The following is a 14,258-nucleotide window of genomic DNA, read 5'->3' as shown; positions in this document are numbered from 1 at the left end:
AGGTTGTTGCCGGTAGAGCACCCTGTTCATGGTGCTGCTACGGCGGTTGTGCTGGCTATTACAGAGGGTAAAGGAGAGGACCTGGTCGAGTCCCCGACGTCGAGTACAAACAGCAAACCACCAAAGGTGGATACAGTTGTGGTGGATAAAGAATTTGTTTGGCGGGCTCCGTAGAGGAGGTCCGCCAGGATCAATGAGTCTCCTTGTTTGGAACTGCCGGGGGGCGGGGAACCGCCGGACAGTTCGAGAGGTGCTGGCCCTCGTAAAAGCTAACGTCCCCAGTTTTGTCTTTCTTAGCGAGACAAGACAAGTGTCGGAGAAGATGGAGAAACTAAAGTGGAGACTTGGTATGAAGGGATTTTGTGAAGGTCGGAGCGGTGGGTTAGCTTTGTTTTGAGACGAATCTTTGCAAGTAACAGTGCGGGACAAGTGCAAACGGTACATTGATGTGGATATAGTTTTTTTTTGCGGGGTTGATGTGGATATAGTTGATGTGAGCAACGATCTTAGCTGGAGGATGACGTTTGTTTATGGCGAGCCTCGGGTGGAACATCGACAACGGATGTGGGATCATCTCGTTTCCCTGCGGGCTGCTTCCCAGGATCCATGGTTAGTTTGTGGGGATTTCAACGAAGCACTTTGGCAACATGAACATCTTTCGTGTTCGCCTCGCTCTGAAAGTCAAATGATGGCGTTTCAGGATTGCCTTGATATTTGTGAGATTGTTGATCTCGGTTTCAGTGGGCCTCCGTTCACATATGATAATGGCCAGCAAGGCAGCAGGAATGTTCGCGTGAGACTGGATCGGGCATGTGCTGACGAGGCCTGGCGGGACTTATTTCGTTTGTCCAGGGTCTCTCATTTAGCGTCATCATATTCGGACCACTGCCCAATATTGGTTCAGCTAACTGTGGATGATTCACATCAGGGTAGGCCTGCGCTGTCGGATTTTGGGTTCCGGCAAACCCTTGAGGTTCGGACACTGGGGTGCGCACGAAGATCTCTCTCTCTCTCTAGCTCACTCTTGCAACGATCTCAAGGCCTAGCTTGACGAACCCAAAGAACAAGAGACACGAGGGTTATACTGGTTCGGACCACCGTTGAGGTGTAATACCCTACTCCAGTGGGGTGTGGTGGATTGCCTTGTAGCCCGAGGATGAACAGGTACAAGGGATGAACATCCTCCTGAGGAGAGGTGTTCTTGAGCTCAGTGAGCTTGTGCGCTGAGGATGGTCTGAATGATCCGTCCTCTACTATGGTGGTGGCTAGTCCTATTTATAGAGGTTCTGGTCCTCTTCCCAAATATTAGGCGGGAAGGGATCCCGCAACGGCCAATTTGAAGGACAGCTAGTACAAGCTATCCTGACAAAAGGTGCTATTCGCCTGCCAAAGGCTCTGATCGTGACGCCGTCGTGGGCTCCATGGTGACCTCCGTCCTTCCGTCCTGCTGGTCTTGGTCTCGTTGCACCGATATGGAAACCTTTGCCTGATTCCTCGGGACTCCTCGCCTGCGCCTGCCCCTTTAGCAATCTAGATCATCAATCAATCCAAAGACAAAGGATATCTACTCAAAACATCATAGGATGGCAACACATCATTGGATCATAATATGTGGCATAAAGCACCATGTTCAAGTAGGGATTACAGCGGGGTGCGGGAGAGTGGACCGCGTAAAAGAGATGAGGATGGTGATGATGGTGGTGATGTTGATGAAGACGATCACCCCGGCGATGATTCCCCTCTCGATGGCACTCCGGTGCCACCAAGAGAGAGGAGGAGAGGTTCCCCCCCTTGTGCTTCCTCCTCCATGGCCCCCCCCTGGATGGGGAAAGGTTCTCCCTCTGGTACTTGGCCTTCATGGCGATGATGGCCTCTCCGGGATACTCCTCCATGGCCACCGGTGATGAAGGCCCCCTCCGGCAGGGTGCCGGAGAGGGCCTAGATTGATTTCTCGTGGCTATAGAGGCTTGCGGCGGCGGAACTTCCGATCTAGGTTTCTTTCTGGAAGTTTGGGTATATATGAGAGGTGTTGGTGTCGAGAACAAGTCAGGGGGGGGTCTTCGGGCTGTCCACGAGGCAAGGAGGCGCCCCCCACCCTCGTGGGCAGCCCAGGACTCTTTTGGCCCAACTCTTTGACTCCTTGGCCTTCTTCTGGTCCAAAAATAAGCTCCGTCAAGTTTCAGGTCAATTGGACTCCATTTGGTTTTCCTTTTCTGCGATATTCTAAAACAAGGAAAAAACAGAAACTGGCACTGGGCTCTAGGTTAATAGGTTAGTCCCAAAAACCATATAACATAGCATATAAATGCATATAAAACATCCAAGGTTGATAATATAATAGCATGAATACTTCATAAATTATAGATACGTTGGAGACGTATCAGCGACCCATGGTTAGGATAAGCTTGCTCCTGAGATATCAGTGGTACCCTGCGATTATCGTCGTTGGCAGGATCGGTGAGGCTCCAGGGTGGCCCGTGGGAGGCCTCGGCTTCTAGCATCTCTTCTTCCCAGCCCGGCTCAAAAAACAAGCAGGGGCCATCCTCTGGTGTGTACTCCCGATCCACTACAAGAAATATGTCAACTTGTGACCTTCTGTCAGTGACACTGGAAGAATTGGTCATAAATCTATGACCATTTGAGACCAATTGGTCAAAAGCTACTCGGGGGGCTCCAAACCCTAAACTATAATGACCATTTTGGTCGGAAATGTCGTAATTTCCTTACGCGAAATGGTCATGAAGCAGACAACACTGGTCTGCTGCCTTATTTCTAGCTGATCACGACCAATATAGATGGTCATAACCTTGTAAATTGTGGTGGATTGCTATGACTAGGCGCCACCTCATCAGTTTTGCCTATGTGTCATGTCCATGTGTCAATTTTTACCCTAGGTTGTGAAGCAACCTATATTTCTGTCATTCCCAAAATTCCCAAAAAAATTGGGCATTCTTTACTATCCAAATCATCGCCTCATGACAATATTCAACTCCATTTGCCTGGTAAATCTTCCTCGGCAAATTTCCAAAGTTTTTGTTCAGCTCGAACTGTTGTGAAGGAAGTACTAGCTAGGCATATCCTAATGAGCTGAATTTTTGCCACATCTTCTATATTCCCAAATCATAGCTCTCCACAAAAATTGCGCCCCATCTAACAATACATGTGAGCTCAGCATCCAATCTTTGTTTCTGGTGATATTTTTAGTTTGTGAAGCAACTATATTTTATGTTAATTTATAATTGCTGAAAATTTACCACGACATGACCCTGCCCATAGAACCTCCCTCCCCAAAATTTTAGCTCATTTATTCTAGCCAATTTCCCTCAGCATTTCCCAATTTTCTGTTTAGTGGAGAGCACTGTGAAGGAAGTACCATTTTTATTTATCTAAATGGTATGAAAATTTTAAAGTGCCTTCATATTCCCAAATTATCATCCTCCAAATTTCAGATCAATCCATGCATTCATTTGAGTCTAGCTTCAACATTCATATTTCTGTCCAGTGTGGTATGTTGCAAAGCAAGCGACACCTAGGCTCCTCCATTTGAGCTGCAAATTTTCCAAGATAGTGTCCTTAGTAGATGATCATCCTCGGCCAAAACTCAGGCCCATTGGCCATGTGCATTTCCCGTACCGCTAATCAAACACTTGGCTGCTAATTCATGTTTGAGCATAGTTCGGTCTCCTCGTTAGATCCTTCTATTGTCATTTTCTTCCTAGCACCTACCTGGGTAGTTCCCAACCCACTAGACATGCCTATGCTGTCTAGAACGCAGGGCAATGCCACGGTCATGCGGTGACCACGCAGCGGTCATGCGAGTTTATGCGCTTTGGAGTTGGGGCCCTCGGCCACCGTCCAAACCTCGACATATCGCCACCAAACCATGTATTTCTGATTAAATATATACTTATGTATCTAGAAATTATTTTTGGAAAAAATAAAGAGCAAACTATAAGGCAGCTGGAATTCAAATTTGACCCGCTTCCTACTGAATCGGCGAGAATTTGTCTTTTTCACCAGAGGTGGATCAAAACTTTTGACACCCAACCATTTTGTCAATTGTGCATTAAATATGGCCTAGTATTTTATAAAATTGATTTGGTCCAATTTTGCAACAAATATATGGTAGGTCCTTCACAAAAAAAAACTCATTTTGGGCACTTGGAAAATGGAAAATTGATTTTTCGTCCAAAGAAAATGAAAACTTCCTTAGGCAACATTGTCTGCCCTTCCAATATGCAGCCTTGTGCACAATATTAGATCATTTGAACAAACTATGCCATGAATGTGGCCATAAGATTGATCATTTGACTTGACAGCCATGAATCTTCACACATGATAGCTCATTTCTGAGAGCACTTTTTAAAAACAATTGTTGTATTATAAGTTTATTATTTTTCCTGGTGACTTGGTCACATATAATGACACAATGCGAAAGTTTTCCAATTTTTTGATTTTTTTTTGAATTGTTTATGCCCGTTTCAAAATGCGGTCAAAACGACGGGAATGACCGTTCCTAGCTAGTGGTTGGATTTGAAAAACTTTTGGTGTTTCTATGATTAAATAGATACTTATGTACCTAGAACTTATTTTTGGAAAAAATAAAGAGCAAACTATGAGGCAGCTGCAGTTCAAATTTGACCCGCTTCCAGCTGAATCGGCAGAAATTTGTCTTTTTCACGAGAGGTGGATACAAGCTTTTGACACCCAACTATTTGGTCAATTATGCATTAAATATGTCCTAGTATTTTAGAAAATTTATTTGATCCACTTTTGCAACAAATATATGGTAGGTCATTCACAAAAACTCATTTTGGGCACTCGAAAAATGGAAAATGATTTTTTCCATCCAAAGAAAATGAATACTTCCTTAGGAAACATTGTTTGCCATTCCAATATGCACCATTGTGCACAATATGAGATCATTTGAACAAACTATGCCATGAATGTGGCCATAAGATTGATCATTTGGCTTGAAAGCCATTGATCTCCACACATGATAGCTCGTTTCTGAGAACACTTTTTTTAAATAATTGCCGTATTACAAATTTATTATTTTTCCTGGCAACTTGACCACATATAATGACACAATGCGAATGTTTTCCAATTTTTTGATTTTTTTGAATTTTTCATGCCCATTTCAAAATGCGGTTAAAGCGGCCGGCATGACCGTTCCTAGCTAGTGGTTGAATCTTGGAAAATATTTGGTGTTTCTATGATTAAATAGATACTTTTGTACCTAAAAATGATTTTTGGGAAAAATAAATAGCAAACTATGAGGCAACTACAGTTCAAATTTGACCCGCTTCCAACTGAATCGACAGAAATTTGTCTTTTTTCACGAGAGGTGGATAAAAACTTTTGACACCCAACCATTTGGTCAATTATGCATTAAATATGGTCTAGTACTTTAGAAAATTGATTTTGTCCAATTTTGCAACAATTAGTTGGTAGGTTCTTCACAAAAACTCCTCATTTTGGGCACTCGAAAAATGAAAAATAATTTTTTCGTCCAAAGAAAATGAAAACTCCCTTAGGCAACATTATTTGCCATTCCAATATGCACCCTTGTGCACAATATGAGATCATTTGAACAAACTATGCCATGAATGTGGCCATAAGATTGATCATTTTGGCTTGAAACCATGAATTTTCACACATGATAGCTCATTTCTGAGAACACTTCTTTTAAAAAATTGTTGTATTACAAGTTCATTATTTTTCTTGGAAACCTTTTTACATATAATGACACAATACGAAGGTTTTCCAATTTTTTGATTTTTTTGAATTTTTCACGCCCGTTTCAAAATGCGGTCAAAACTGCGGGCATGACCGTTCCTAACTAGTTGTTGAATCTTGGAATTTTTTGTTGTTTATCTGATTAAATAGATACTTATGTACCTATAAATGATTTTTGGAAAAAATAAAGATTAAACTATGAGGGGGCTGCAGTTCAAATTCAACCCGCTTCCTACTGAATCAGCGGAAATTTGTCTTTTTCACGAGAGGTGGCTTGAATCTTTTGACACCCAACTATTTGGTCAATTATTCATTAAATATGGCGTAGTATTTTAGAAAAATAATTTTGTCCAATTTTGCAACAAATATATGGTAGGTCCTTCACAAAAAACCCGATTATTGGCACTCCAAAAATTGAAAAATGATTTTTTGTGTAAAGAAAATGAAAACTCCTCAAATCAACATTGTTTGTCATCCCAATATACACATATGAACACAATATTGGGTCATTTAAACATACAACATGAGGCTAATATGTCGAGTGTTTACCCGAAATAAGAGGGTAAAAAATATAAAAGAAACAAAAGAGAAAAAAGACAATTACATAAGCTAGACTCTGATTGGTGGAACACCTACATCTTCATCCTCTTCGTCTCCTGGCTCCTCATCCTCTCCATCTTCGGCTGCACCCCCGGCATGGCCTGGACGCTCGTCAACCTCGGCCACTTCGCGGTACCCGCCTCTCCCCCTCCCCTCCTTCCCTCCCTTACACGTCCTCGACTCCTGTGGATCGTGTTTGTTTACCTCGATTGCTTGCTTCGTGCGGTCAGGAATTGGGGTAGATCGTTCGCATCTGCCCACCCTTCGCCTCCCCTAGCTACAAATTGCTACGACGCATTCGCCAATCCTGCCAACTAATAAAGTGTATTCTAGTTTGAAGGTTTACTGTTTCATAATAGCCAAATAAATAGCCTGCATTTAATCATTCTTTTGCTACTTTAAGTATAATAATGTAGTGGCAAAATTCATGAAATCATTCTGGCAGTAAATACTGCAGTTCTAGTTGGCCGAACCTTAATTCTGGAAGTACAAATTATTGCTATTTTTTCTCATAAGAATATAGCATGAAACATACTATCTAGAAATTATTTCTCTATTGTCATTGCTTTCCTAATTGAATCTTCATTTCAGATTACATACCACTTCTTCCACTGGAAGAAGGGAACTCCATTCGCTGATGATCAGGGGATGTATAATAGGTTGACTTGGTGGGAGCAAATGGACAACGGCAAGCAGCTTACTCGCAACAGAAAATTTCTTGTTGTGGTTTCTGTAGTCCTCTAAGTGTTATTCTGTTTCAATTTTATTAATACTGCTTTTGGGAGCTTATTTGGCAAGGAACAGCATGGCAGGATGTATGCACAAAGATTGATTTTGGCTAGTCAGAAATACTACACTTATTCATTAATTCTGCAAAGAACACTTGTTAGTAACATCTAGGTCTAACTTGCATATTCACGCCATTATACATGTGTAAGGATTGGGCATTGCTCTATTGCTCTCTTCACACCATTATACATGTGTGAAAATTGTTCGATTAACTTCATTATCTTTAATAATTGATTATTCACTTCCTGTTAGTAGTAACTTAAACTGACGGCAAACTGGTTAAATACTTGGCTGTGATCACGTTTGTGGTTGGTGTGCGAGCAAGCAAAATCAGAAGTGATCCCAACTGATCATACTATTTTTGCGTTTGCTAGAATTTTTCACCTGCCATCTAATAACATAGTTAGGCATATGATTACTTTGTTTAAGTGAATTACAATTTTAGTTTTTTTCTTTATGAGTGGACAAACCAGTTACATTTATATGCAATTATGGTGGAAAATCAAAACCCTGTATGTTGTGCCTTTTTTTGTTAATTGTAAATAGTGATTGTTTGGCATATAGCCATATATGAAATATGTTTCGCTTTAATAGCCACACTTATGTCACAGCTCATACATAAGCTTGTCTTATGCAATTCTTCTTGTTGCAGTTCAGTTTTATGTGTTATTAACTGTTAGTACAAGACATCAAGTGCACGGCTGCTAGTTTGCTTACTAGCTCTGTTCTAATGGGATATGTATATGTATGTGTGGATTTTAAGCATGGTTCCTGTATATGTGATAACTTGTCTGGTATTATAAGGCCATTTTATTATAAGGCCATTTGATTGAATGCTTGAAAAGATGAGTCGCTAAAGTGAATGTGCTTCTAAGTCTCATGTAGTTTCAGAAACACATGCATTTATCTGCCATGCTCTGTTTTTCCTGAGGATAAAATTCCTCTGTAATTCTGAAAACTCTCCCATAGTTTTACAAACATATTGCATCGTCAGCCTGCATGTATCATTTGTATTCTTCTTTTGGTCCTGAGGATAAAGCTCCTCTGCATTGCTTAAAAGAATGGGAGTTTGTGTGGGATGTTCTCACGTATTACTGTTAGTGTCATTCCTTTTATGTCTTCTTTTGTCAGATTTTGTTTTTTGTAGTAATTTAAGTTCTGTTTTGTAGACCTGTTTGTTTGTGTTATTGTTCTGTTAATTCATGAAGGATAAGGGAAAATATGGTTGAATTTCTTAATATGAGCCAAAAAGAGCCACTTTCATTATTGTCATTCTTTTAGATTCATGTGTTTTGTTTGACCATGGCTGTGATGATAAACACTTTCAACAAACATGCCAGTTCTGCTTCTGAAAATTCATGACTGAAAAACCTGTTATACAAGATATGTTTAGTACTCATGTATTATGGCCGTGGCTTATTTAGTTTGTGCTTGCTGTGCCTTGTGTATTGGAGCCTACTTAGCTTTTGTTAGGGGATAATCTACTGGTTATAGCAAGATTTTACTCTTGTGTCGTGGAATAGATGGTTCATGTGTACTGCGATGTACTAGTTGAACTCTGCTGGCTGTACTAGTCGAACTCTGCTCCTAACTCATATCAATTTTGCTCATGTTGCTGTACAAGTGATGCGTGTGTGATTGTTGATGGACAGGAACTAGCAAACTTTGTTGTTTTGCAACTGAATGGACGCAACTTCAGTTTGTACGTCACCCAGCTTGTTGCTGCGGTGGCTGTCGATGCCGGCGAGCCTGCAACATCTCTGATGAGCTGCAGGTCCTGGACACCTAAGGTATACCCTGCTCCTCCTTCCACCCTCATCTCATGTGCGCCAAGTCTATCTCTCTCATGTGCATGTAGATCATGATGTACCAGAACCCTGCAACAGAACTACTGATGTAATATGCAAAGAACAAATTGAAACCATGTTCTTTAAAATTAAAGGGACTGATTGATATCAGTCCTTATTTTGGCAGATATATTATGTATCCTAACTTGTTATTTTTCTTCTCTAGCAAATTGTAGACATGAATCTCTAGTTGACCCATTGCTTCGTAGACATATATCGGTCCTATTACATTTTTAACTTGCTGCAAGTTCTATGATATGTGAGTTCCTTCTGTTGCTGCAAGTAGTGACACAATATGCCGTGTGCAGCGAGCTCCGCATCCAAGTCCTGGCCGTCCTCCGCAGTAAGGAGCTGGGCCAAGGGAGCAAACAACACCACTGGTTCCTTCAAGGATGCGTGCTGCTTGTCGAGTCTTTTGGAGAAGCAAGGCGAACCGGGCATCGTCTCAGTTGTTCCGCTGTGGTAAGAACAAAACACCACTCTCACTTGATGTTCATGTATTACTACAGCAAAGCATTCTTACATGGTGATTGTTAGCGACACAACAATTATCTCGCATAATAGTGTCATTCTCTTCGTAGTTAACAAATGCATCTTGTCCAACTGAGTAAACTGGACCCAACTTGTACAATAAAGTGAACTGAATGTTGTCACATTCTGTACATGTTACTTTCTATTTGGTGTCTGGTAATGATATCTATGGAAATTCTACTTTGTAAAGAATAAATAATGTGTTATGGATCACAAGCTAATTTTTGTTGACATGAATTTGTTATGCTCCTTATTTTTACTTGGTTTCACCCACGTTGCTTTTCAAAACATGAGACTGATGAGTATTCCTTGTAGGCAACATTGATTTAGGATTGATTTAAGATTTTGTGAGTATGCCGAGGTTCTGCGAATATGCATTGCAAACATCTAGTGTTCTCATATAACTGGTCTCTAAAAAATCTAGTCATTTGAAGTTGATTGAATATGTTGCTTTATCATACATTCGATCCATAAATCTGCATTTCTGTGAAATTTTGTTAAATATATATTTTCTAGATTGTCTATACACTAAACCTGGAGGTTTGAATATCTACTCCAGGAATGAAAATTGTACTCTAATGCCTTTGTGTTCACCCTTTTACAGGAGCTCCAGGCCAAGGAAATTTCAAGTTCGAAGCGGCGTGTAGCCATACGTTCATCTCGATGACGTCCCTCGAACTCCGATCCAGCCAAGTGTTGAGGGAGAGTTTTGTCAGCATGACGGCATGGTGACGATGATGATGTTCTACCGACGCAGGGCTTCGCCTAAGCTCCGCTACGATATTATCGAGGTGTAATATGGTGGAGGGGGGCACCGCACACGGCTAAAAGATCGTTGATCAATTGTGTGTAGAGAGGTGCCCCCTGCCCCCGTATATAAAGGAGCAAGGGGGAGGCCGCCGTCCAAGGAGGAGAGGCGCGCCTAGGAGGAGTCCTACTCCTACCGGGAGTAGGACTCCCCCCCCTTTTCCATGTTGGACTAGGAGAGAGGGGGAAGAGGTGGAGGGGAGGAAGGAAGGGGGGCACCGCCCCCCTCTCCTTGTCCTATTCGGACCGGGGGGGGGGGGGGGAAGGGGCGCGCGGCCCTGCCCTGGCCTCCTCTCCTCTCTTTGTAGGGTAACGCAACAGAAAACAAAAAAATTTCCGACCTACGCACCAGCCCAGGACCACTATGGAGACTGCATACAAGGTTTGATCTTTTTCGTTACCGACTCGTAGCGCAGCGGGAAGTAGAGTCGATGACGATCGGCGGTGCAGATCCCCGCAGCTAGGATTTACAACCTCCCAACCGCGAGGATGTATACCCTCTTCTGCTCCTTAGACAGCCCTCCGAGAGGCGGTCGAACAGCCCCCCGGACGGTGTCGCGGACAGCCCTTCGGGAGGACCTTCGAAACTCGAACGGTCACTCGGACAGCCCTTCGGGAGGACCTTCGAAACTCGGACGGTGACACGGACAGCCCTTCGGGAGGCACTCACGAACTAAGACCGAAACTACGATCTCTCTACAGAGTTGCACACATACGGTGTCATCTATCCGGCAGGGCTTCGCCGTCCAGAACTAGTTCCCACCGGAACCCAGACAGCCTTTCGGCTCTACGAAACTATTTCGCTGGGAGGGAGAGAGAAGCCAGATCATGCATGGCACTTGTATGTGAGAAGGGATGATCCTTTAGGCAGCCCCCTCCACCCCTATTTATAGGCCAAGCCCAAGGGTGCCTTCTCCAAGAACCAAGGGGGGAAATACCAAAAAGGCCCTCAAGGTGGCTTCTCCAAGAAGCCAAGCAAAAAGCACTTTCACTATTCATGATGACATTTTTCAGCGTCCGTTCGAACTGAAAATATTTATGTGGGCTCAGAACATTTCCAGTACCCACTAAAATAATTTTCAACGCGTTCCGAAACAATTTCGGTTTAGTGATTTTCATCTGCGAAAAGCAAACAAGAATGCGTTTTCACTATTCATGAAGACAATTTTTCGCGTCCACTAAATCCGAAAATATTTCTGTGGGTCTTAGAATAATTCTAGTACCCACTAAAATGATTTTGGATTCGTTCTGAAACAATTTCAGATTAGTGAATTTCATCTGCGAAAAACAGCCAAAGCGGTACCGGCAGCTCCGAAACATTTTCGGTTTTTATTCTGAAAATTCCAAAAAGTTTCCAGAATGATTCTGGCACCCTGCAAGAATTATCAGGCATGTGCCGAAACCATTTTGACTTAATGGATACCCCGAAACAACTTTTCCGGTTTCACCGAAACTCATCCGGTGACCTCTCTCTGCGGTACGATTCCGCTGTCCGAAACTTTTCGGTGTCCGAAACTTTTTCGGTGATTTTCTCTCAGACTCCCTGTCTAGTATTCAGCAGATAGATGACCCTTAAGCGTGTGACCCTATAGGTTCGGTGAAGTATAGACATGACCCGGAACCCCTTCTGATCAATGATCAACATCGGAGCCGTGGACACCCATATTGACCCCTATACCCACACGAATAAATATTCGAGTGAACCTCCAGTTGCCGTGTGCTATTCCTGTTGCTTCGCGATATGTTACAAATACCCGAGGTGAGACATGTTGGCATTCCCGTGGATCAACAACTTGTCCACTATGCTAGTTACCTCGTTACCGGTATTGTTCTCTTTTCTCGTTATCATGTTCCGGCATCCCCATGATCAAATCACAAAGTGTCTGGCCAGACGATGATGGATACCGTAACACCGAGAGGGCCCGAGTATATCTCTCCATCGTCGGAGGAGCAAATCCCAATCTCGAGCTATCAAGTTACTTAGCACTTTCCCATGAACCCGTAAGCCTCCGTAATAGCCATCCAGTTACGGATGACGTTTAACAAACCCCAAAGTTCATGAAGCAAGCATGAAGAAACTCGATACTCTCATGGTCTAAGGAATTATGCAAACATTAACTATCTCTGTGTTATGAACCATTAACTTGTGACGAATGAATCTCTTAGCATAACATCAATCCGGGTCGATTCAACACAAATGTTCTCTTAACATTGTGCCCTCAAAATTGCTGGCATAGACATGCCCATGATCAGGAAAACAGAACCATCATGCAACACTTGAGCTAGTCTTAGAGGCCAGACTAGGAATACTTCTTACCGTTTATTATTCCACACGTGCATATGAGTCTTCCTCCGAGCCTCGTGGATATTGCAGACTCGAGAATCATTGCAGTTATAGCATGGAACATAAACATAATTATGAACTCGGAGATAAATAATATCATTTATTATTGCCTCTAGGGCATATCTCCTACAGACTCCCACTTGCACTAGAGTCAATAATCTAGCTTATGCTAATGCACTTCACACCTGTGGCACACCGGTGTAAATATGCTTCGCTTGTGGTATAGCCTGATGTCCAACGGATCTGACGACTTCAGTTCCGTGTGTATCTTTGCATGTCCTCGCGTTTTCACGTTTTCACAAAATTCATATTTTGTGTGGACTTGGCTTTGTATGTATGTGAATCACAGGTCGAACCTGGATTCCTCAGACTGAGTTATGGAGCAACTACCTGCAGTAGTGTCCCATTGTCAAAAGCCATCTTGGAACTATACTAAGTTCATGAATGAACTATATGATTCAACATCTTCTTTGTCGCTTCTAAAGCGTCAACATACTTAGCCCTTGTTATAGAATTCGCCACAGTAACTAGTTTGAACAAATTCCAACTAACTGTGCCACCACATTGTGTGTTACACAAAACCCTTAATTTAAATCGAAAATCGCATGGAGAAAAGATGAAGACTGTATCGATGTAACATTTTACAACGAACTCTTCATGATCTCTGCTTGCGAGAAAACCATGTCATCAGTACTTACTCTAGTACTCTGTGACATCTTTCACTGTTGTCCCATGATCAGTAATTTGATCACTTTGGTATCCATACTCGCAACACCTTGGGAGTATCGGACATATCTGGTTGTTTTACATACCATGGAATACATGATTAATCCAAACACAAAAGTGTGTGGAATCTGCATCATGTATTTTACTCATCAGTGTTTTGGGACACCGAGTCTTGCAAAAACTCTTTCCATGTGACTTTGGCAAGAATCACTCCTTGGCGTTTTAAATGCTAAAAGGTTTTAGCATCTTGTCAATATGTATTCATTGCTTAGCCCCATTAGGTAAATCTATCTCCATAGATCATCATGCCTAATATTGAGGCTATTTAGCCTAAGCACTTCATCGAAAAACTATTTTCAAATGAAGTCCTAATTCGTGTCAAGAAATTTATTTCCAATTACCAATGTGCCAAGCACATAAGGTTTTTAGAAATATTATTACGCTCCCACTTACTTTCTTGAATTACAAGCATCTTCGTTACCCATTGATGAAGTCAAAACCCCTTTGACCATTTCATCAAAACACGAAGATTCCAACTCCATTTTGCTCTCTTCTGTCCATTGCTGGAACTCTGAAGTTTGCATACCTACTAGCATCCTCTGGATCGACAAATTACTTTGGACTGTATCATATACAAGTCCTAGCTTTCATTTCCATCAGATGGAAATCCTTTTATCATCCATGTTTCATATCTCATGATTGAAATATGTATTAATTGCTAGTTCAACCCGAACCGACTTTAAGCATCGCTACGATGAAAACAACCTCATCGTAGTCAACTCTTGAACTTGTTATTTCAACAAGTCGAGCTTTATGGATAAAACATTTTTATCCGTATCAGTTTTAAGTTCCATAAATATTCGTTAGACTCTAAG

The 14,258-nt window shown here is 42.1% G+C and overlaps 1 non-coding gene across 1 annotated transcript; it reads left to right on the top strand.

The window, feature by feature from the left end:
- Positions 1–8,428: 8,428 nt before the first annotated feature.
- On the top strand, positions 8,429–8,517 carry LOC123171679 (small nucleolar RNA Z223). The gene has a single exon (XR_006485355.1). It is a non-coding gene; the product is annotated as a small nucleolar RNA Z223 (small nucleolar RNA).
- The last annotated feature ends 5,741 nt before the right edge of the window (positions 8,518–14,258 follow it).

Source organism: Triticum aestivum, chromosome 7D (genome assembly GCF_018294505.1).
Source record: "Triticum aestivum cultivar Chinese Spring chromosome 7D, IWGSC CS RefSeq v2.1, whole genome shotgun sequence".
Classification (NCBI taxonomy): Eukaryota; Viridiplantae; Streptophyta; class Magnoliopsida; order Poales; family Poaceae; genus Triticum; species Triticum aestivum.
Note: the sequence above shows the minus strand (reverse complement) of the source record. Positions and strands in the feature narration are given on the sequence as shown.